This window comes from Coenobita brevimanus, chromosome 53 (genome assembly GCF_032717465.1).
Source record: "Coenobita brevimanus isolate Jiangsu-jjx chromosome 53, ASM3271746v2, whole genome shotgun sequence".
NCBI classification, from domain to species: Eukaryota; Metazoa; Arthropoda; class Malacostraca; order Decapoda; family Coenobitidae; genus Coenobita; species Coenobita brevimanus.
The window spans coordinates 5,381,693-5,408,073 of record NC_137006.1 but is presented as its reverse complement, the minus strand read 5'-3'; the positions used below and the strand labels follow the sequence as shown (position 1 = coordinate 5,408,073).

Genomic DNA, 26,381 nt, shown 5'->3' with positions numbered 1-26,381 from the left:
AAGGGCCTCCCTGTACACCAGAGCGCAGCCACACCCAGACGACCTCACCCCCTGCAGTAGTCCCGTGCCCCCTACGGGAGGGTACGCCCAACAACCAGCCTCCTACGCCCAGGCGCCACTTATGATTAGCCCAGGTTTCAACAGCCCAAGAAGCCCAGTAATGTAGTCCCAGTGTCACCAAATGAACCAGAGACTGACAGTGTCTGTGTTATATGTCCTATTCATACCTGTGGTACAGTGAAGGCTGACAGTGTCCATACTCAACAGAGTGGCACATCTAATGTACAGTGAGAATTGCCTAAGTCTAGAACTAACGAGTGATACGCTAGGACTGTACGGTAAAGACTGTTCAGACTGTGATTACAACCACTGTATATTGTTGATGAATAGTACTGACCGACGGTGACTACACTTTTTCTGTATATATTGTGTGCAGTAATTGTTGTTTACCAAAGCCTGACATTGTCCATATAACCTGTATTGTATATAATTGTTGTATATTGTAAGGAAATTTAATTAAGGCAATAGATGTGTAAAGGCGGTCTGCCGCGTTTTTATGCCTTGTTCCTCTCGTTGTGTGTTCTAGTTCCAGTCTAGAAAGAGGACCCGCTCAGTAGCTAGTGTTCTTAGGCAGAGAACTCGACCTAAAAACACCTAGCATAACAATAAACTTTTTAACCAGTTATTTAAAATGTATGGAGACTTTTGTGGATATAACTTACCCTCCAATTTGGGAATATTGTGAACAATTTAGCTTAGTATACATATGTTTATTTCTGTACTTATAAAAAAAAATCTACAGATTTCTACTTTTTTATTCTGCTAACAACTACAGTTTCTCCCAATATTGTTAGTGGTAACATTGTTTTAACGGTGTATATTCAGATAAACGCCAACACAATATTATTTTTCATACTTCACGCATGATAACTATAAATCAAGGAATAAGGCATTTCATTATGCCTTAAAGTGCTGGTGCAAATGGCAAAAATAAACATAACGAGAAAAAATGCAAAATATATATATATATATATATATATATATATATATATATATATATATATATATATATATATATATATATATATATTGTTACGTGTTTCTGATCAAATTGCTTATACTAATGTTTCGTTCAGAGCATTTTTTATTTGCTTGTGCTGATAACATCATGCTTAGCACTTCTGTGAATAAAAAAAGAGTTTTATAGATATCAAACCGTGTGGGAGCAGCCAGCTGGCCTGCCTGAGTGTTGTCGCTTGTTGCAGTGTTATATCATGAAGTGAAATTTATCAGTTGGAGTTTCTATCATCGACTAATATGTAATTTTGAGCCTTTCTGATGAGGAAACTAATGCACACTTCTGTTTTTTGAACTTTCCATAGGCTCATTGTTGCCGTTTTCGTGTCTGTCCATGTTAGTTTCGTGTCTGGTCGCGTTAATGAGTGTCTGCCCATTTTAATAACTTTTTGTTACTTTCATGCTTCTGTGAGTTTGTATATAAAAGCCTGGCTGTTTGAACAAGTACTCGGGGGACTTTGATGGATGGTCGTGGAAAGTGCAGACTTGTATTCGTTGTTCTCTCCTCTAGCGTTCTAGGGCTGCCTCACCGGGAATAGTTTTGTACATAGCCATAATAAAGTTAGGTTAGCTAGATCTCATTTTCCTCCCAGGCCTATTAGAGACATAGTAGGTGTCTATATCTACTTACTGAGATCGCCTTTGCTTACCCATCTCTGGAGTGTACCCCCCACTGATCGCTCTGGGGTGTGAGTTACACACAGGCGCGTCCTCCCGAGAGTGGTTTGAGAGGTATTCTCAGACTAGGTGTGTTTTCCCCGGCTAATTTGTCCCTTGGTCGTTTTTCTTCCCACTTCCCCCGTGAGGGGGAAGTGGTACCTATGGCGGACGTCCCTGCTGCCTTCCCCCCCCTTCAGGGGGGGAGGTGGTCCTGCCGACAATAGGGTTGACGTGACTGACCACCCACAGACTAACTGACGCCAGACTCGAGCCCCACTTTGAAGTTCCTGTAGGGAATGCGACCTACGTGACAATTCATGCTCTAGGTTCCACTCCCCTGTCCAGTCTCAATCCCTTCCTTATCAAGAAGGTAATGACCACTGTGCGGGAGAAGTCGAACAAGTAAAAAAACTTGCTAATGGAGATCTCCTGGTCAAAACTGCTAACTCGTCACAGGTGAGAGATTTACTGAAACTGCGTAAATTCCACTGTTACGATGTCGAAGCGAAAATCACAGTCTCCATGAATTCTTGCAAGGGTGTTGTCACTAACAGGGATCTCATGGTGATAAGCGAGGACGAAATCGTAATGAATTGGTGCAGCAAAATCTAATTGAGGCTAGATTTATTACTCGTTACTCGGAAGGCACAAGGACGAAGACAGCAACTATTATCTTGACGTTTGGCAAAGTTTCTCTTCCTAGTCATGTCAAAGTTGGTTATGAAATCATTCACGTTCGACCGTACATCCCTAACCCTTTGCGTTGCCTGAAATGCCAGCTGTATGGGCATGGTGCAAAGACTTGTCGGGCTTCCCAGCCAGTGTGCGGCAAGTGTGCAAGCCAGGGTTATGATGCGGAACATTGCACATCCGAGTCAGTATGTTGCCTTCACTGCAAGGGTACTCACTCCACTTCCTCTAGGGATTGTCTCAAGTGGAAGGAGGTCTGCACGGTGAAGGCAACTGAGGTTGGTATTTCCTTCCATGAAGCTAGGAAAAAGGTGAAGGAGTTGCATGCAACTCCCAAGCCGAATAGGTGCTATGCTTCAGCGGTAATGTCCCGTCCTGTGATATGCTCTGTCGAGACGCAAACTGACCTTGTCCTTCTCCCTCCTGCCACTCACAGTACCTCTCCATCTCGGCCTCCTGTCCGCTCCAACTCTCTCACTTACATCCCTAAGGCCTCCACATATTCTCAGGCTGCTGCTGCCTCTCCATTAGTGCGGCCTAAAGCGAAGTCTGACATGCCTACTAAGTGTAACATGACCACCCTCACGAAACAGTCAAACCTCATGTTCTTCTGGTTCCTACTCCAGTGAGGGAGAGAAAGGTTAGCTCTTCCTCAGGGGAGGCTGGGAGCCTAGTTATTGATGAAAGTATGGAGGCTTCCATCAACAAGCATTGGGATAGGTCCCCCGGTAGTCGCTCGCCTGCTGGCGGGCAACAAAAAAAAGACGAAGCATACTGGCCCCCAACGAAAATCTTAAACCGTCACTTTCACTATATTACAGTGGAATTGTAGAGGTCTTGGAAATAAATTACAATATCTAGCAATCTTGCTTTCCCTACACAGGCCAGACGTTGTTTGTTTACAGGAGACGCACGTGGAGGATCATCCTGATCCTCCACACTTCAAACACTACCACTCATATAGAAGATATGAAGGTCACGGAGTTGCCACATACACACACAAATCACACCCACAAATGGAAGTGATTCTAAATTCTACTCTGGAAGCTGTCGCGTGCAGAGTAAAATTTAATAACACATAGCTGTCTATTTGCTCTCTGTACTGTCCTCCACATGGCCTCATTGATATTGATGCTTTAAATTCACTATTTGAACATCTGCCTGGAAATAAGTTAGTGTTGGGCGACTTTAACGCCCATTACTATCAGTGGGGTAGCTTGAGGATCGATGGTCGTGGTAAGTAGCCGACCTAATACTACAGTCCAACCTCTGTCTTCTGAACGATGGTAGAGTGACTCGTGTAGATGATCGTACTGGTAACTTTTCGGCCATTGACTTATCTTTTGCCTCCCCTGGTATACATCAAGATTTCTCATGGGACTCTTATGACGACTCCTTGGGAAGTGATCATTTACCCATCTGTCTTTCTTATACACGTGACATCGTTTCGGACCCTCCACCTCCAAAATTTAAATATAAGAAAGCAGATTGGGTATCCTTCTCAAGGATTGCCAATTTAGATATATCTGGGGAGACCATAGATGTTAAGGTCGAAAATATAACAAAATCCATATTACACGCAGCTGAGGCTGCTATTCCCAAGACTTCTACAATTCATGCGAAGCATAGAGCACATTGGTGGACGCCGGATTGCCGACAAGCATTAAGAAAACGCAATAGGAGATACAGGATTTTTGACAGTCAGCCTACAGAGGAAAGTTTAATTGCATACAAACAAGCATGGGCTGAGGCAAGGAGAATAATAAGAAGGGCCAAACGTGACTCCTGGCGGTCCTTTGTGTCCACGGTGACTCGTACAACACCATTAAGTAAAGTCTGGTCCACCATAAGATTATTAAATAATAAAGGCCAATATTTCCCTGTCACCACCCTGCAGGTGAACAATACCTTCTATGACGAGCCCATGGACGTTGCTAACATCCTCGCCAGGAGTTTTTCTCATGTAAGTAGCTCAGCCAATTACGACCCGCATTTTCAACACAATAAACGCACGGCTGAGCTACAAATCATAGACTTTGCCACAGAAGAAGTAAACTTCCCGTACAACCAAGAGTTTATGCTAGCTAGATGAACTGCTCCTTGCCCTTGAATCCTGTAAAGACACCAGCCTTGGACCTGACACCATCAAGTACAGTATGATCCAGTATCTTAATCAGGACAGCCTGATTAAGATGTTAGCATTGTACAATGAGATTTGGGCATCTCAAACGTTCCCAAACTCATGGCACTTTGCGCATGTCATACCGATACCCAAAGAGGCTGGTCGTCTTATGAATCCCACTTCATTTCTCCCTATTGTGTTGACTTCTTGTCTATGTAAGGTCATGGAACGCATGGTTAATAATAGGCTTCTTTTTGTTTTAGAGTCAAAGAATTTGTTAAATGATCAACAATGTGGCTTCCGTAAATACTGAAGTTCACTAGATCATTTAATGAATTTGGAGCATTGTATTTCAGAGGCATTTGCCAATAAAGTATTCATGATAGGGGTGTTCTTGGACATCCATAAGGCCTATGACATGACATGGCGACACGGCATACTGATAAAGCTCTATGCTTATGGTTTAAGAGGAAATTTGCCTATTTTTATTTCAAATTTCTTATGGGACAGAACTTTCTCTGTCAAATTGCCCCGTAACGTAACATCGGATATATTTATCCAGGAAAACGGGGTGCCGCAGGGAAGTGTGCTTAGTCCTACTTTATTTAGCATTGTGATCAATGATATTCTGTCATTAGCTCCCATCCCAAGGAATCTTAAATACTCGCTCTATGCTGACGATTGTGCAATATGGCACTCTTCCCATAATGCACACTTTTCGGCTGGGCGGATTCAAGCAGCCCTTGATTCCGTCCACCAATGGGCCTTGCAGTGGGGATATAAGTTTTCCGTCCCTAAGTGTGCCGCTGTAGTTTTTACGACTCGTAACATACCTAATTTGTGCTTAACTTTGGATAATCAGGCGGTACCTTTTCAAAATTCTGTAAAGTTTTTGGGAATACATTTTGATCGTCGTTTGAACTTCAAAATTCATGTTAATAATTTGATTGCTCGTTGTGATAAACCGTTAAATATCCTCAAGTACCTAGCGGGTACTACATGGGGTGCCGACAGAAAATCTTTATTAACTCTTACACCGCGGGCATGTTTACCAATGTTTTGAGTGTCCCTTGGGGTTATTCGGGCTCCGACAGACTCTCAAAAAATATTTGCCAAAAATCAGTTATTAGTCCTAGAATATTAAAATTACATATGCTTATGGCACATACCTTCAGCTTTCTCCTGGAATGTTTGTTGAGCCTTCGTCCGTTACCATAGGACTTGTGGAGACCTCTGAAGTTGGGTAACGAAGTCTCCACTTTACACTTCCCGACAACCCGTAATATGATTACCACAGCCAGATATTAACACTATAAACACTACTCTATGATTATCAAGTAGTTTGGGATCCATACTCCAAAAAAAAAACCCACTGTGAAAGCAATGAAAATTACGAGCGCCTATGACCTTCCCACTTGCGCTAGTTCGCTCTTGGTACTCTGTCATTTATTTTTCATAAAACCCCTCACACTTTATATTTCTATTACTATATAACACTTATATATATCTGGAGTTTTTATCCATAAGTTTCCTTCAGTAGTATTAGTTTATTGTCACTGAAGTCATTCAATTTTTCATTCAGTAAAATACGTAGAGAGCCACGGATCCACTTTCACTCTTATAACATAAAGTATTTGTACTCATATTCTTATATTACTAATTACTTACATTACTATTTACATTTTCTATTGTATTTTCAATATTTACCCTTCTATTTTACTTACACTATGTTATTCACTGTCACTTTCAGTAAGATAAAACTATAATACACTGTTCAATCATATGTACTGAACATCCATTGCTTTCACTTGCTATTTACACATTATTTACACATTAGTCTCCTTTCCCACTTGCACTTTTAGAACTGCTTCTGGCTGTGGTAATCAAAGAAGCAGGTAACACAGAGGGGAACCTGGTACTCAGCGCACTGCCAAGAGGTGCGTTTGTGCTCAGGTGTGCGTCGGGTATTATGTGCACACACCTGGCACCTGCCGATCGCAGCCTTCCTCTTGCCTGTGGCAGGCATTAGCACCAGTCTGTGCCGATCCATATATGCCCTCTGCTCAAGTCGGTCGGGAAGTGTTACTGGATGGCGCCTTGGAGTTGCTGCTGTCACCCTACCATATCTTTCCAGCAGCTGCTGAACACAAGTCCTGGCGAACAACCTCAGGGAGAAGGACTTGGGTGGCTTGACCTTCATCTTGTACAGGATGAAGGCATTCAGCATCGTCATGTCTATGAGATGCAGAAAAACTTTCCTGTACCGCCTAGTATTCTTCCTGAGGCAATCGATCTCACCAATCATCATGTCGGACTTGTCCACCAGCCGCATGTTGATATTGTAGTCTAACACAGCATCAGGTTTCATCACAGGTTCGCCTGTCCTACAGTCGACCTTCCCACTGTCTGTCCTTTCCCCCTTATGTACGGTGGTGAGCATGTGCACGACCCTCTTGTCATGCCACCGTATTGCCAGCATCTTCTCAGACTTACGTAGGTGCACGTCTCCTCACTGCGAGGTTCCTGCCTCTGGGAATTTAGGGATGTGGGCACGATTACTTTTGACAGTGCCACAGGAGCCAATGCCGTGCTCTGAAAGGTATTTGGCAAGTTTCGGTGCTGTATAATAGTTGTCTGTATACAGCACATGATTCCCACCAAAATACTTTTCAAGGAGCACTTTCACTACACAGCCTGAGAAGCCAAGGGGGTGGGTTTTATCCAGATCGACAGTGCTGGCTGAATATATGACGAAGTCAAGGATGTACCCCGTCTTACAGTCGCACAGTACAAAGAACTTGATTCCAAAGCGATGGCATTTGCTTGGAATGTACTGTACAAACCGAAGACGTCCTCTGAACAAAACCAAGGATTCGTCAATGACAACCTTCTGAAAGGGGTGGAAGAATGACATAAACTTATCCTTCATTCTGCTCAGAATCTCCAGGCTCTTCCAGAGTGGGTCGGTTTGGGAAGGTACATCACTGTCGGCAAAGTGCAGGTTTCCCATGATGTTCCACAAGCGATTTCTGGCCATGTACTTATTGAAGGTGGGTGAGGGTAGTAAGGGGTCCATGGACCAGTATTCTTCCAACTCATGCTTCTTTGAGTCCCTGCACTTCCAGCATGGACCACTGTTGCATCTTGGCTGCACCTGTACCACTTGCAGCACGTTGTGATTCATACCTGTTGGTCTCATCACATATGTGCTGCATGACTTCGTCATCTAGGAAGGCCAAAAGGAAGTCCACACACTCAGCATCATCGTCAAGAGTAAAGGCAGGCTGTACTCCTGAGGAACTCTCATCAAAAACTAAATGTTCTGGCACAAAATTGGACCCTTCCGTCCATGCAAAGGCGTCCAGGATTCCCTGTCGTGGTGGTGTAGGATGGGTGAGGGTGGTGGGTGGCTGTGAGGGAGATTTACCCCGTTCAAGGACTGACCCTGAGTTGCCGTACAGCACTAGCAGCCCTTACTCTAGTAGCAACTCTACTTTTACGGGTCAGGGATTTACCTCTTCCTCTACGGCCTACCTTCACTGTTGATGCTGGTGGTGACTCCGACGACGAAGACTCCGGAGATAATTCAGCAGCAGAAGAGGAAGAAATGAGTGAAGTGGGGCTTGGGGAACGGGGAGGTGAATCAACTCGGGACTCATGGCAGGCTGGGTCATGCGGGGCCATTGTTCTGGGGCTAACACGCTGCCTTTTCACTCCCTTCCCAAATTCCTTCCCTTGCTGCACTAACGGCTCCTTTCCCTTGGAGCTAGGGATAACTGTCGACACTGAAGCACTCGTACTAGTACTTTCTGGCACGATTTCCTTACTCGGCTCATCACATGATTCCCCCAAAGGGTCAAAATCACTATCCATCATCACCATTGCCAATTCCGCTAGTTCACGTTCCACTGCAGAGTCACTTAGTCCTTTCCTGCTTCCCTCACGACTTTTTCTGGGTGTAGAGGTCACGGGGCCCTTTGCAATGGGCGCAGAAGTGGCAGACATGACGGGGCGCGAGTGTGACATGTTTTGACCACAGCAGAGGACAAGGAACTAAATGCTGCGGCTTATCTGAGAAGGCAAGGGTTGACAGTGACAATGAGGATGACAGCTGCTAACTTACATGCTAATAAATTATTGGTAGAAAATCTCGGCAATACATAAAGAAATAGGTAGTTCCAGGTGAATGTAAATGTCAGACTTCTCCCTTCCTTTCTGATATATATTTTTATTACAGACATAGATTACAAGGCATAATTCAAAGGGGAAATTACCGTGGTAATGTAGCGAATGAATGCATGTGAGGTGTTGTGATAATTAGCCAATTCCTGGTGTATACTACTATCACTTACCTTATTTTTTTTTTGGTATGTATTATTTTGTATAAGTATAGGGCATAGGGCTTATTTCAATGGATGAAATCTGTGGAAAAATCCGGGGGAGATTTGCTTAGCGCAGCGCGGCCTGGGAGGTGAGAGGACAGGGTAATGGAGGGGAGGTAGGGAGGGGAGTCAGGAAGGGGGGAAAATCGCTAAAATGTCAACAATGGATGGGAGTACAGATGAGATTTGGAGTGCTGACTAGTGTTGGACATTGGCAGTACTGATAGATGATACAAGCCACCACTTGAAAGCCCGGGATAATTCAAAATAACACAGAATCACAAAAGTGACGCCCCGTGGTATGATCCATTGCGCCCGAGCGTCACGAAAGTGACGCCCCACGATTAAGGGGTTGGTGTATAAGTCCCTTCTTTGATCGAAGCTAGACTATGGCGCACAGGTGTATGGCTCGGCATCTGATGCCACGCCGAAAGGACTGGATGTGTTGCAGAATAAATGTTTGCGAATGTGTCTTGGAGCCGTCCGGTGTGTCTATGTAGCTCGTATGGAAGTGGAGGCAAATGTGCCTCCCCTCTGTATTCGCCAAGACCACATGGTTTGGTCCTATGGACTACGAACATTTAGGAAAAGTAATATCAACAATGTGGCCTGTACCCCCCTGCGTCAATGCCACCACCTTCTGCGGGGGTTGCGTCGGCCACTTGCTGTTCGCCTCCACTTACTGACACAGTAGCTTGGTGTGGACCTCAGTGACTGACAAGTTGGTGTTAAAAAATATAGCACCTTGGGAGCCACTCAGCTTTACCGTTGACGTATCATGGCTCCCAGCACCAAAGGCCAGGGCGCTGGAGACAGAGGTCCACCACTTGTTTTGTAACATCATCGTTCGTCACTTGGGGTCCCATCAATTGTACACTAACGGCTCCAAGTCAAGTGAATGCGTGGGTGCAAGTGTGTGGTCGACTGAATGTGCACTTAGGTATCCGTTACCAACTCATACAACTGTGTTTACCTCCGAACTTTTTGCTATTGACAAAGCCATAGACTATGCTCTCAATTCAAGACATGACTCATTTGTCATTTTCTCAGATTCAAAATCAGCCCTTCAGGCAATTGCATCTTGTACTATGGACTCTCACGAGATCCAGGGCTGCATCGTTAATAAGTTGCATTCATGCAACAAGTCATTCACGCTGATCTGGGTGCCTGGTCATTGTCGTATCTACGGCAATGAGCAGGCTGACTTACTTGCAAAGTCGGCTGTAGAGCTCGAGGAGACTTGGGACGTTCCTCGTGCTCTACGGTCCAGTCTCTCTCTTGGAAAGAAATCAATAAATCTTCTGTGGCAAGGTCAGTGGACCAGACTAAATATTCGAACGTGTAAGCCGTACCTGGGCGACTGAGACACTGCCAACCGTCCTAGTCGCCTGGAAGAAAAAGTGTTGGCTCGTCTACGGCTTAATGCCACCTTAATAACTCACATGAAACCTTATATGGAAAGACGATTCCCACAGCACTGTGACATCTGTAATGCGGAGTTATCTATCAGTCATATCATGCACTGTCGGCGATTTATTCGTGAACGCGCTTCACTTATAAATTACTGCGGCGCAGCAGACGTCCCCTTCACTCATTCCACCATCCTGGGTGATGGGGACATTGCTATGACTGATAAATTGATGGCTTTCTTGAGAGAGACCGGACTGATCAGAGTGATGTGACTTTTTTACTATATGGTTTTTGTTTTTTATCGACTGTAAATATGTATATATTGTACCGGTACTATTAATTAGGGCTGACAGTTGACATCTTTGAAATAGTTCCTCCTCCCACTGATCTGTTTCTAATTTAGATGTCCCCTACATTAAACCCCGTTCCTCGACTGACAGTCACCAGCTGATGAGTGTAAGTGTGCAATATAGAATGGTATTGGGCACTTGCAGTGAATGGTGGTCTGTTGGGCGAGGTTCTTCACTTTTGTACATATTATGTGAATAAATTATACCATCTTGCTTAAGTTATTCTAATTGGGGCCAACAGCTGACGTATATGGATATGTTTCTGACTCGTCTGGTTCCCTTTCATATATTGATGTCCCCTATATTAGGTTGTACCTCTCCGTAAAACAAGTAACTCAAAGTCAAACGGCCACCCCTTACGGGATTATGGCGTCTGGCAATAGACAGATATATAGATAGACCTCGACTGACAGTCACCAGGTGATAAGTGCAGGTATGTAATGTAGAAAGGCATTACATATCTGCAGTCGATGGTGTTCTGTTAGTCGAGGTTTTTTACCATTAGTGTAGGTCTAGCTATTTGTCTCTGTAGGATTTAGGATAGGTTAGCGATTTGTCTGTTAGGTGATAAGTTTTAGGGTCTTTATATTAGGTTTTTCTTTATAATATAAGGTATAAAAAATTTAAAACCAAGAAAAAAAATACAATTACAAAAAATAAATAAAATAAAAATATTATATATATATATATGTACGTGTGCATGAAAGTGTGTCTGTATGTATGCATGGAAGTGTGTGTGTGTGTGTGCGTATGTGTATATATGTATATACAGTACATATATTATATACGGCCTTAATGACCAGGAGCTTCGGCCTCAATGGTTGATAGGCCAGGGGGAAAAAAAAAAAAGTACTCATACTATTTTCATTTTCGTGCAGGTGTAACTCAGGGCTCCGTCCTCGCACCCACCCTCTATTACACCCTCTACACAAATGAGATCCCTACCCCACTACATAACTCACTGACCATCCAGTACACCGACGATGTTACTCAACTGGTACTTTCCACGAGAATTGACGGAATCACTAACAAAGCGAGTACAGGGCTGGACCGAATTGCCCGATGGGAACAGAAATGGTGGATTCAAGCCAATCCTTTGAAGTGCACAGTCACATTTTCGCACAAAAACAGCCAACCCCTGCCCACTTTTTCTGAATTCGCATTATCCGGATAGCGTTCCCATTCCTATTAGGAATACCTGCACCGTACTTGGTCTTACATATGACAAAAACCTGAAATTTCATTATCATATAAGAACCAAAGCTGCCATGGCCAGGACTGCATTAACACAAATATACCGCTTTCGCAGTGCAGCGCCTGAAACAAAATTCCATCTTTACAAAGCACTGATCAGACCACTGTTCACATATTCACCGTTAAGCCTATCTCTTTCGGCCAAAAGCAACACCCTAAATCTACAGAGAGTTCAAAACGTGGCCATACATTGGGCATTAAGCATACGGTGGGATGATTTTGAAACAAACATACACATTCATGAACGCACCAACATCCCACCCATTAACACATATCTTCACCATCTACAAGAAAAACAAATCACAAAATTCACCGACATGCATAATGACTTCACTGACTACTTGACACAGATCACACCGCCCACACGACCCCTAGCCGATCTCTTCCATCCTGACGCAAGACCTGCACCAATCCCTTTGTTCGCTTTTATTTATTTTTTTTTTTATTTTTTTACTCAGCTCATATCCAGCAACCCACTCAAGACTCTGAACCACCCCTACGCCCATGATCAAGATCATGGCAACCACCCAATGCTCCGCCTATCCTCAACCGCATCCTCCTATTTTCCTCCCCTACCTCTTCAAGGTCATGACAAACCTAACTTCCTCATCCTCCACCATCCTCCTGCCCAAGTTCCTCAAGGTCATGACAACTTACTCCAGCTTCCTCATCCCACTATCCAAACTCCTCTAAGTCACGATAACCTACCCTAACACTCTCATCCTCCACCATCCCTGCCCAAGCTCCTGGAGCCGGATAAAATGAACCTGAGGCAGCCAATAAGCCGATGCTTGGGATGAGAAAGTGTAGTTTACTCCTCCATGCCGTCCTTGATTAATTAACAGAACACTTTCACGTGCGACACGCGCACCCCTCCTTCCCAACAACAAACACACGCATCGGCTAAGCCCCGACACTCTTTCTGTTAAGCTTTCTTCCTCTCCTACTTAAAAAAAAAAAAAAAAAAAAAAAAAAATGCACACTACACGATGCAACCAGGGACCCTGAACTCTCAGCAAGGCCGGGAGTCTAAACTAAGGCCTAGTTCTTGCATTATAATGTGTCCTCGCCATGGTTGCATAACACTCACCACATAATTATACACTTTCATTGTTTATCTTCCTTCCTTTTACCCCCTTTTCTGTGTCACTGATTGACTGAGTGATTGTTACCAAGTGGACTCAGTGGCTTTTATTAGACCGGTGTGTTGGTGTGCTCTGCTCCGGGACATTTTGTATATAATAGTATATCTGCCACACGTGAGATAATGTTTATTAATTAAGAGTGTCAGCACATGATCTACTTATTAGGTTGTATTTATTGATACTGCAGTTATAAGAACGGCTAATCTAGAGTCATTCCAGTTGGTTTTGCTAATGACATCTATTTTCATCTATTTTATTCAAGTTTCAAGAATCTGTATCTTTCATTATATGGCCATTATTTCGCCTCCAGCGATTTTAAAACAAAGGGGCTAACTTCAATCAATCAATCAATCATTTCCTGTGGCACCCTCGGGGATGCATAGGGCCTCGATGAACTCACACCACCACATCCTATCTTGTGCTAACTCCTCAAGATCTCCCCAACACTCATCTCCAGCTTCCCGTCTCATTGTCCTCACCCACGTCTCTCTTGGCCTTCCTCTACCTCTCCTACCAAGTGCCACCCACCCTGGTGTACCTCGTACTATTCCCTGTCTCCTATAGACATGTCCTAGCCACTTCCATCGTGAGAATCTAACATATTCATCGATCGGCTGCACTCCCGTTATTTCTCTAATTCTACTATTTGGTATCCTTTCCCACCACTTAACTCCTAATATTCTTCTAAATGCTTTATTTTCAAACACCAAGAATTTATTTTCCATAGTCACTGTGCTGTACCAAGACTCGTGTCCATAAATTAAGATACTCCTAACCATTACCTTATAAAGTTTGATTTTTGTATGCACAGAGAAATTGTTATTATTCCAAATATTTTTAAGCATTCCCATTGCCTGATTAGCCTTCTTTAACCTTTCCTCGAATTCAAAGTTCAAAGAACCATCCTTGGCTAAATAAGCACCTAAATATTTAAACCTATCAACTTGCTTTACAACCATACCTCCAATTACACATTCCTGCGCATTTTCCATATTCATATTGATTATTTCAGTTTTTCCACAATTAATAACCAAACCCACCTTGCGACCATCACTCACCAAACAGTCCAACACTCTCTGCATCTCTTCTGGTCCATCACAAATCAAAACTATATCATCTGCATAATCTAAATCCAAAAGTTTCCTGTTCTCTCCCCAAAGTATACCTGCACCGGTTTCTGTTCCAACGCGTTTCATAATGTAATCAATGACCAATATAAATAGTAAAGGCGATAGAACACCACCTTGAATTACTCCGGACTTGACTTCAAACGAATCACTCAAACAACCATCAACCATCACTTTACAAAATGTGTCCTCATGCATGTTCATAATGACCCTCACAAACTCCTCTGGTATTCCATAATGTCTCATGATCTTCCCCATAGTTTCTCTCGAAACACTATCAAAAGCCTTTTCAAAATCAACAAAACAAAGACTTAACGGTACTCTCATTTCATTAACTTGCTGCATCAAATGCCTAACTATAAAGATCTGATCATTGCAACCACGTCCCTTTCTAAAACCAGCCTGTTCATCCCTCAGAATACCCTCAACCACCGGCTCCAACCTATTTAACAACACTCTACTGAAAACTTTCAAAGCTATCGGTGACAAAGAGATTCCCCTCCAATTACCACATTCACTCCAGGTCTCCCTTCTTCGGAACTTTAACAATTACACCATTCTTCCAAACTGACGGTAGTAACCCCGTCACCCATATCTTATTGAATAGCTTGGTCAAGATCATTATTAATCTATCCCCCTCCACTTTAAACATTTCCGGAAATAAACCATCCTCCCCTGGTGCCTTATTATTCTTTAACTGTTTTACTGCTTTCTCCACTTCTGCAAGCCTCAACTCTCCTGTTTCTATATTTAAATCTTCCTGAGCAGACGGTATATCCTCTTCTGGTGGTATTGGTCTATTAAGAACTGTCTCAAAATGCTCTTTCCATCTGTTTTTAATATCTCCATCTTTGGTCAATAAATTTCCTTCCCTGTCTCTAACTGGTATTTCCTTGCGTTTACCTGCATTACCACTCAGTTCTCTAATCGATTCATATGCTATTCTTTGACTCTGTCCATCATTTTTGTTTATTAAGATTTCAGTCTCTGCAACCTTTTCATCCACACATCTTCTTTTATCTCTCCTAGCTAACCTTCTTACTTCTGAATTCAAACTCCAGTACGCAGCTCTTGCTAATTCAATCTCTCGTTCATCAACGCATTGCATCTCACTCCTCAATTTAGCCTCACCTCTCTTTTTTATCATATCCCACGTTTCCTCCGATATCCATTTCTTTCTCCTGAATCTATGTCTCCTTCCAATCGTACATTCAGCAGTCTCATGCAAAACTTTGTTCACATCCTCCCACATCTCATCTACACTTCTCTCCCCCTCTTCCAACGTTTCCAACACCAGAAACCTATTTCTGCATTCTAATCTGAATTCCTCCTTTTCTTCTCCTTCCCTTCTTCTCCTTCCCTTCAGTGAGCTGGTTTACCTTTATTACCTTTATTGTTGTTTGTCACTTTAGGATAATTTCTACAAGTTTTAGTTTGACAGTCCTTTTCGAACCTATATGATTTTGTTCTTGTAGCTCTAAGCTAGTGTTAAGTAAACAGAGTTAAGTTTTTTTTTCCTGCATATTTCATCTCCTCTTTTTTGGTCATTGCTGTTTCTTGTAGAATTTCTTACTGTTTCCCCTCTTTTGAGCTAACGATTTGGTGTGGCAAGCCTCCCCCTTTGTACACTAAAATTCCCGTTGCGCACGTCGACTTAATCTTTAGGTAGTCAGTTAGACCTTTAGCTCCACCTTGCTCAAACAATATATATATATATATATATATATATATATATATATATATATATATATATATATATATATATATATATATCCCATTGGAGCCCAGTGTCCACAGCACTGGACAGAACTGGGAGTTTTCAACTCTTAATAAAGTAGGGAACCCCCGGGTAGAGACTTATGAGCTTCGCGACTATGAGCCGATAGGCGGAGGGCGGTACGCTTAGCACCCTCCCAGGGCAATGCCTCTCCCAGACACTCTGGGATCCAATGGAATATATATATATATATATATATATATATATATATATATATATATATATATATATATATATATATATATATATATATATATATATATATATATATATTGCCAGACGCCTTACTTTCGTAGGGGTGGCCACAAACAAATCACCTCCATATCGCCCTGTCCCCCGCCATTTCACTGCCCTGCTCCCAGCCCACACCCCCATCTCTCATATACCTCTCCACTCCATCCCTCCGTCTTATCCTTGGTCTCCCCCTCCCTCTCCCCCCCGTCACCTCACTCACATACACTCTCCTCGTCAGTCTCTCACCCTCCATCCTCTCCACATGGCCAAACCACCTCAGTGTGTTCCTCCTAACGCTTCCTATCACATCCACATCCACACTACAATGCTCCTTAATATCCTTATTTATCAGCCTGTCTCTCCATGTGACTCCACAGGTTCCTCTTAAATAACTCATTTCCACAGCTCTCACTCTTGACTTATGTCCTTCCAACAACGTCCAAGCTTCACTTCCATACGTTAGAGTTGGTATCACAATACTGTCATGTAGTAACTTTTTCACTTCCATGCTCACTTCCCTGTTATCACTGCTTTCAAGGAACCAGCAACCTTTCTTCCTTGCTGTACTCTTTCAAGCACTTCACCCTCCAAACTTCCATCCTTACTCATCACACTCCCCAAGTATTTAAACGTACTCACATTTTCAATTTCCCCACCATCCAACCTCACTGCATATCCACTGACTTCACCTCTCTCAAAGACCATCACTTAACTGTTCCCTGCATTCACCTTTAGATTCCGTTTCTTACACACTCTTCCAAACTCATCCACCAAGCCTTGCAGCTCCCTTTCTTCTTCACTTAACAACACAGTATCATCTGCAAACAACAGTACAGGGAGTTTCCAAACACTACCCTCTCTCACCAGGGCCACTCCAACATCCACTGCTCTACCTTATACCTCTTTTTATTACCCCATCCATGTACAAATTGAACAACCATGGAGACATGACACATCTCTGTTTCAACCCAACCTTCAAAGAGAAAAATTCACTCAGCTCACCATCCACAAGCACTGCAGCCTTAACACCATTATGCATACTCATCACAGCATTCAACAACTTCCTATCTACTCAATATATTCTTAATACTTTCCACAATCCTTGTCTATCCACCCTTTCATATGCTTTCTCCAAATCCATGAAAGCTGCATACAGCTTCTTTCCCTTCGCTAGAAACTTTTCCACCAATGATCTAAGAATGAATATCTGATCTACACAACCTCTTCCCTTCCTAAAACCTCCCTGTTCTTCTCCAACTAATTCCTCTGTTATTTCCCTAACTCTATCAATAAGTATCCTACCATACTTTTTTCCTATTACACTAAGAAGACAAATGCCCTTATGATTACCACACACTTCTTTTTCCCCTTATCCTAGGTACAAGGGAATACTTATACCTGATTTCCAATCCTCCAGAACTCTACCTTCCTCGCAGGCAAATCTGCATATCTTCCACATCCATTCTACTGCTATCTCTTATCCATGTTTCAGCATTTCACCACACACTCCATCAATTCCTGGGGCTTTCCTCAATTTGACTTTCTTCATTGCTTCCACAACTTCTATCCTACTGATTTCTTCCTGTCTTCTCACCTCCCTCCTTCTCCCAGCCATTCCCCAGCCACTTATACTCGCATTACTTCCATTCTCTATGTTCAACAATTTCTTAAAGTGTTCTCTCCATCTGCCCACTTTTTCTCCTTTCTCCACGGGTAATCTACCATTTTTATCTTTCACTCCCCTACTAACTTCATTGCCACCCTGTCTTACTCTCTTCACCTCTTTCCAGAACATTTTCTTACAGTCCCTCCACTTTACACTCAAATTACTTCCAAATTCCTCATCCACTCTCTTGTTACTCTCTCTTACTAAGCTTCTGACCTCTCTCTTCCTTTTACATATAACTCTCTCATCCGCCTCTCAACTTCTTCCACGCCCCTATTTCTCATTCATTCATTGTATGAATTTTTCTTTTGTGCAACAGCCTGTCTCAGCTCTTCATTCCACCATGCTTTTCCTTGCACCCCCTTCCATCTTCTCTTCACCCCACACACCACATCACATGCTGCACATATTTCTTCTGTGAATATCTTGCACACATCTTCCACGTCCCCCATCTGCTGCAATTCATATTTACCCAATCGTTCCTCCAGTTCTTTCTTATATTCTGCCTTTTTCTCATCCTCTTGTAACTTTTCCACTTTCCTTGCAACTACTCCTTCCTCCCGTCCTTCCCTTCTTCTATTTTTCGATCTTACTTGGAAACTGATGTTGGCCACCACCAAGCAGTGGTCAGAAAGTCCACTCCCCCACCCTCTATAAGCTCTTGCATCCATTACACATCTTCGCATCCTTTCATCCACACACACATAATCAATCATTGCCTTCCATTCATTCAGTTCACCACCCACCCTTCTCATCACTCGCCATGTATACATGTGGATCATTATGTGCCTGAAGAGGGTATTGGCTATCACCAACCCCCTTCCGGCACAAATGTCCACGGACTCATTGCCATTCTCATCTATCTCAGCAGGCACACCCCTCTCACCAATTATTCCATCCACCTTCACATTCCCTACTTTACCATTCATATCACCAATCAAAAACACTCTCTCATTCTTTTGAAACTTTTCCATGTACACTTCCACATTTGTCCAGAACTCTTCTCTCACTCTGCTTGCACGATCTTACATTGGCGCATAGATGCGCACAATCGCCCACATTTGTATTCCAACTTTCAATCTTACCCACACAATCCTTGAGCCAACTGATCTATACTGTCTTATGTTCTTCTTCCATCTTTTACCCACAACAATACATACTCCTTCTTTTGCCCTCTCATTCTCATCTACTCCTGCACAATTATACCCCAACCATACTCCCATTCCCTCACACTTTCTCCTCTCCATTTAGTTTCAGTTACTCCACATACATCCACTTTCGCACCTTCAAGCACCTGGACAATCTCTCTTTCACCTCATCATTCGCACCCCTTACATTCCATGTTGCGATCCGTACCATGTCCTTTGTCCGGTTCTGGGTCGTCATCTTTTGGTCAGTCCTTGTCCGAGGCATCTTGTTCGTTTTTTTTGTTAACTGTTTTCCAGGGAGGGTCACTAACCCTACGCCAACCCTTTAGTCGCCTTGTACGACAAGCAGAGATACTGGGGAAGTATTCTTAAAAATCTCCCTACCCCCAGGGGGGGTAGGGGGTTTTCAAGAGCCACGTTATTTGTTTGTCCCTAAATCACACCCAAACCAAGGACCAGAGACCCTCAGACCCATATATATTCTGAATCAGGTTGACCCAAGAATAGTTTTAGGAGTGTCAAAATTCTGATCTTAGTCATTTGTGGTCACCGGTGGAGAGTTAGCCCTTTTGGTCGGGCAACGCCGGGTACCCCTGCAGCCCAAATTTTGGCATGGAGACTCACATGACTTTCAGTTAGGACATAGGCTATGTGAGATTGACCTCCGAGGTCATTTGAGGCCACTGGTTGGAGTTCATTTAAGGTCACTAGTAATACACGCTCGAACGACTGGACCCAGTAGCCCAAGTTTTGGCATGGAGACTCACATGACCTCCAGTTCGGATACTGACTATGAAGTTGACCTCCGAGGCGATTTGAGGTCACCAGTCGGAGGTCATTTGAGGTCACCGGTAATAGGAAACAAGTGCGCACAAATACTGTGTGTCAGTCTGTGAAAGCTGAAAAAGAGTTCCTGGACCTCTTATAATCCCTCTTCAAAAGCATAAGAGGTACATGGTCTTTCTGGAGTAGAAAGAAACATTGAACTAGAACAAATTGGATTAGAGTGTTCGGCTTTTTGGCCCGACAACTCCGGGTACCCCTGCTAGTATATATATATATATATATATATATATATATATATATATATATATATGTATGTGTGTGTGTGTGTGTGTGTGTGTGTGTGTGTGTGTGTATTTATTTACTCGTACATATCCAACTCTTATCTGTCATGGAGCTGTAACTATTGATCTGAGTGAATTTTGAGGGAGACCAGTTTCGCCCATAAAGTCATCAGTCAGTGTGGTTCCTTATCGATTGAGGTTTGGACATGTGACCATATATGATTACTTTGAACTGGCTTATCTATCATTTCCCATAGTTTTGCTCCTCCCTCCCGGGACACCATATATATATATATATATATATATATATATATATATATATATATATATATATATATATATATATATATATATATATATATATATATATATATATATATATATATATATATATATATATATAAAGCCTATAAAATGTGTGTGTGTGTGTGTGTGTGTGAATTCTGCTAAAAGAAGCTCACCACCCCTCATTGAATCTATATACTGCTACAATTCCCTTTCTGTTTATCTGTTTGTTTTTACCATCGGATTAGCCGAAACGGTGTATTACGGCGCAACAGTTTTTGAATTAACATACCTGAATTGTGCGAACTCAAAGAATTCGTAAAGAAAAAAAAAAACAAGTGCACTCAACCTCCGGTTACCAAAAATGTTAAGTAATACACGTTATTATCTTCTATTATGCTGTAAATGACGCTGGGCATTTCCGTGGAGTTTCATGTACCTGCAGAGGAGAGAGAGAGAGAGAGAGAGAGAGAGTTTGTCTGCCTGTCTGTCTCTCCTCTAGTCTATGGAAATCAAGGGGGATGCATACTGAACTCTTTTAACAGCTCTGACAGGTGTAACTACTTACAATAAATTTAATCTTTTTAAACGTGTACATTACATAATCTAAAGTGGCTCCTCTGATGGCCAAGATTATAATTAATCAGAATTACTCAACATGGTAGAAAGATGGTAGCCAATTACCGTTGAATTTTTTAACTTCTATAACCATATTATTAGATAGTGGGTCGGATGGCTAGACGAATTGGTGGGATGGGTGGGCAGGGTTGGTGGGATGGTAGGTAGTGGTAAAATTGGTCCTTGGTAGGAACAGGTCCATGGAGAATATAACCCTGAGGAAATGGACCCAAGGATTATAAGGGGACCCGAGAGTCATCTCCCACAAGGAGTGGCCATTCAGGGTCGCGGGTAATGCACGATCATAGGGTTTTACGATGGCAACGCCAGGTACCCCTTCCAGTTCCCAGTGAAAGGGACTGACAAACACTCCACATGGGTGACCAATATTAGACATGAGAGTGCACACAACTTGTAAATTATAGTTGATTGCTCGCCAGTGAAGTTAATGAGTCGGTGCAACATGGAAGAATAAGCCTCCTGTTATCTAAAATTCCCATGTTTTTCTTCGTTTCATTTTCCTTACTCCTGCTCTTGTTCTTCCACCTCCTCCTCCTTTTTCCCCTCGTTCCTCTCACAGTTCTTTCTTTTTACAATCAGTGTTCCTTCCTTCTTCCCTCTTTTGTCTCTCCTTCTTTCCCTCCATTTCCTACTAGCTATTTTTTTTTTTTACTTTCTTCCCCTCCCTAAGTTATATCACCACCTTCTTCCACCTTCTCCGCGTCTTTCGCCTCCATTTCCTCTTCTTCCCTCTTCTTATTGCTTTCTTACTTCTTTCCTTTCCCTAATGTAAATCAGTTCTCATTGCCTCCGATATTCCTAATCTAATCTCTCTCTCTCTCTCTCTCTCTCTCTCTCTCTCTCTCTCTCTCTCTCTCTCTCTCTCTCTCTCTCTCTCTCTCTCCCTTTGAACCTGTCTCTCTGTCTCTTCTTCCTTTCCCTCTGGTTTTTTCTGTTGCTTATTCCATGTTTGTTTGTTTTTTCTTCTGCCTTCCTTCCCTCTTCGTTCCTTCTTTTTTCTCCCAGCTTCACTCCTTAAGCTAACCAACCTCTTCTCTTTTTTTTTTTTTTTTTTCTTTTCTTCAGTCCTTCGTACCTCCTATCTTCCTTCCGTTTCCTGTCCTTCTTTACATGGAGTAAGTCTTCTGGTTATAGACATATTAGCAAATAGGTATGAAGGACAAACATAAAAAGATTCACTGTAGAAATGATGTTAGCAGTATCGAATCGTCTCGTGCTCCGGCATGTTTGTTCTAACCACTTTTTACGATGGCTTCCTGTATATTTAATTCCTGCTAAAATCAAACTAGTTTATTGAGATGATGGAGTACCTCTTATAGTCAAATGGTTAAGAATAAGGAAAAAATTGAATAGATGGTGCCTTTCTAAAGGGAAGAGTAGGCGACCAGCTAAATTCAATCACTTTTCAATTTTGTTTCTGGACGCCCGCGTAAAACAGGATAAAACAGAAAATGGTTTCCGCCGAAAATGGGATTACGCCGAAAATTGCTAACTGGATTGTCTTGTAAGGATGCGTCGTAAGGCTTAGCGGCAAAGAGTTATTGGTGTAAAGCTATCATCATCATCATCATCAACATCACCATCAGCCCGTAATAGGCCAGTGCAAGACAAAGGGCTCTCCTGATACTCTCCACTCTGACTGCTTAGTTGTCAGCGTGTTCCATCCCAGCATGTCATATGTGAAGATTTCTTATCTCAACCTTTCAGTTCGCAAGTGATCAGGCCTAGCTGACTCCCACGCTGGTCAGATTGGTGGATAAAGATTGCTTCCCTTTAGTCACAAATCACTTAACACTACAACTAGGGACGTGGATGCAGTTCGACTGTGGAGGCACTTCGACACGAACACAGACATATACTGAAATGTATAGTAAAAACAGGCACAAATTTGGATACTAAGAAACAAACATACATAGAAACTAACACAGCTACAAAGAAATGCAGAGATACAGAAACACATATAAACAGGAAATACGAACGTACGTCCGGTCCCCCCATCATAGCAACAAGGCCGAGGGTACATAACATTTGCATAATTGTACTGATGTCACACCACTTCCATTACCTGAGGAGTACAAACAGCTGTCAGGAGGAGTGCCAAGATGCTGAGGCAGGCTCTGACGAGGTTGGTGCTGCCTGACAGGTGTGGGGCGATGCAGGTGACGAGCAAGAGAAGTGTGACAAAGCTTCACCAAACCGCCCTTCACGACTTCCATGTTGCCCACGAAGGTAAAATGGTCGAATCTGAGGGTTACTCCAGGCCGGTGCAGTATGGCAAGGTGGCGATAGCCATGTCGCATAAGCAGGTCAGGAATGGATAGGGCCATTTTGACATATCCTACATGCTGCAGTCAAAAATCGCATTAAGTTCACCAAAATGATCGCATTAAGTTCACAGAAAAGTTAACAGTAGGTGACATAGAGGGCTTAGAGGTCAATACAGGTACCCTCTCCATCCTGACCAACGAGAAGGGTGGGATCATCGACGACCTCATCTGTAGCAAGCTCGATAACTACCCCTATGTGGTCAGCAATGCCGGGTGTCGAGAGAAGGACCTGGCCCATATCCGTGGCCACCTGGCTTCCTTTAAGGCCGCTGGAGGGGACGTCACGCTGGAAATCATCGATGACCATGGCTTCATTGCCATCCAGGGACTCACTGCAACGAAAATATTGGAGCCGCTGGTGCCCGGTGGTCTGGTGCACTGTACTTCATGCACATGTGTGAGACCAGTGTGGCGGGTGTGCCATGCAGAGTGACGCGATGTGGATACACTGGTGATGACGGCGTTGAAATATTCATCACAAGTAATAAGATAGTGGAGGTGTGTGAGACTGGTTGGTGCGGGTGTAGAGGTAGCCGGTCTGGGTGCACATGACTCCCTGAAGCTGGAGGCTGGGCTGTTTTTTTTTTTTTTTTATGTGTCCGACTCTGGGCATAGGCTTCACAGCCTGCTATCAAGGCCCAGCAGTCCTCCTACATATCATACACCTCTACATGTCACCACTTCGGTGCTAACACACACCGTCCATAATGAATACATACAGGACTGATGTAGTGGCATTAGTGAGGGTATTTTTACGACATGTTGGTGGGTCTTCTGGTAGATCAGTAAAGCAAGGACATCGACGACACCACCACACCCATCGAGGCTGGCCTGGCGTGGACCATTGGCAAGAGGTGGAGACAGACTGCAGACTTCCTGGGAGCTGAGGTGATCCTTTGACAGCTTAAGGAGAAGCCCAAGAGGCGGGTCTGATCTCCAGCAGGCCTCCCCCTCGCTCCCACTGCACCTTGAAGGACATGGATTTCAACACTGGAGGAGGTAACCAGCGGGTGTCCGTCCTTATCACTGGGTGTAAATGAGGCAATGCCGTAAGTACCAACCCCTCTGGTCACCACGGGCACACAGCTGCAGGTGGAGGTACGCAAGAAGGCCATCCCCACCACTGTCACAAAGATGCCGTTTGTAAAGTGCAACTACTACACTAAGAAACAGGGGTGAAGGTGAAGGGAGAGGTTGGGGGGGGGAGGAGTATGGTACAGTGTGAGACCATTTCATTGTTGTCTTTTATAGTATATTAAGTTGTATACCTTTTTTGTGGTGGACAGGGGCTCCATCATCCACTCACTCATTGTAGAGATGTCATATGATCTCAACACAGAGTGACAAGCCAAATGGATTCCCGTACCCAGGAAACCATTTACAACGCTGGGTGGTAACCATATAACCCGGGGTTTCTGGCAGGGTTAAGTGTCCCCTAGATTCCCCTATCCAAAATCAATTAATCATGGCAGTCGTTTCAGAGAGCCTCGGAGAGCCCAATACCTGCCCGGGCCCTAACCAAATGGGCAGATTCAAATGGTCATGTGGAATTTGAGAGGTGTGAATGAGGAAAGCAAGAGGGTGAAAGTGGTGAATGTGCTCAAGAGTGCGAGATATGTCATGTCATGATGGCATTGTGTGAAATGAAAATGAAAGGGTGTGAAGTGGAGGAGTGGGAGGGTGTGAAATGTGTAAGATTGGGAATGAATGGGAGAGGAAAATGCAAGGAAGGAGTTGCTTTGTTGATGAATGAGGCATGGCAGAGTGGAAGTATGTCAAGTTCTAGAAGGTAAAAATGGCAGTGACTGTAGCATATGCACCATGTGTGGACAGGAGTGAGAGAAAGAAAGATAGGTTTTGGGATGAGCTGGATGAAGTAGTGGGAGAAATGCCCAGGAGATATAAAGTGATTGTATTGGGGGATATGAATGGAAGAGTAGGCACTGGTCCTGAGGATGACATAATGGGCTGTTATGGAGTACAAGAAGAAAATGATAATGGGAAGCGACTAAAGGGTATGTGTCAGGAGAGGAGGTTGTGCATTTGTAACTCGTATTTCAAACACAAAGATGCACATAAATATACATAGTACAGAGGGAACAGGGATCGTGTTGAAAGAAGGCTGATCGATTACATGCTCGTGGAGAGGTCGATGATGGGAATGGTTGCTGATACAAGGGCCGTGAGAGGACGATGTGGAGGTCTGTCAGATCATATGACTGTGGTATGCAAGATCGAGCTGAGAGGAGTGAGGTGGATCAGGAGTGAGAGGAGCAGTCAGGAAGAAAGACTGAAAGTTGACAGGCTGAAGATCAGAGAAATGACAGATGATTATAGGACAAAAGTAGAGGAGGAGTTAGAATCAGCGAATTGAAATGAAATGGATTTAGACAGCATGTGGAATGCATGTAGGGATTGCTTAATTAAGAATGCTAAAGCAGTGTGTGGTGTGGCAAGAGTAACAACAAAGAAGAAAGGTACGGCATGGTGGGATGAGGAGGTTAAGCAGTGAAGGAAGAGAGAGAGAAGTGGCTAGAGTGGTTACAGGACAGGGGTTCATTTGAAATAAGAACTGAATATATTGAGAGCAAGAAGCACGTAAAGAGACAAGTGAAGAGGAAAAAGAAGGAGGTAAATGATGATCTAGGAAGAAAGATGAATGCGAACTACTCTGAAAATAGGAAGTTATTCTGGAAAGAGGTGCAGAAATGTAGAAGTGAAAGTGGAAAGAAATGTGATGGTGTGAAGGATGTAGGTGGTAAATTATTAACTCATGGGGATGAAGTAAGGACCAGATGGAAAGAATATTTTGAAAGCCTGATGAATCGGAATAGAGAGAGCAGACCGCCTGTAAGCATGATTGGTTCTGGGGGTGTGCAGAGAAGGAATGCAGTGCCAAGAGACATAACACTCGCACAGGTGAAGAGTGCTGTGAAGCGGCTGAAAAATGGGAAAGCAGCTGGGGTTGATGAGGTGTATGCAGAGATGCTTAAATGTAGTGGAGAGAGTGGAATGAAGTGC

General features: G+C 43.3%; 1 pseudogene; it reads left to right on the top strand.

The window, feature by feature from the left end:
* The first annotated feature begins 23,135 nt into the window (after positions 1–23,135).
* LOC145400732 (aminomethyltransferase, mitochondrial pseudogene) lies at positions 23,136–24,539 on the top strand (annotated as a pseudogene).
* Positions 24,540–26,381: the final 1,842 nt, after the last annotated feature.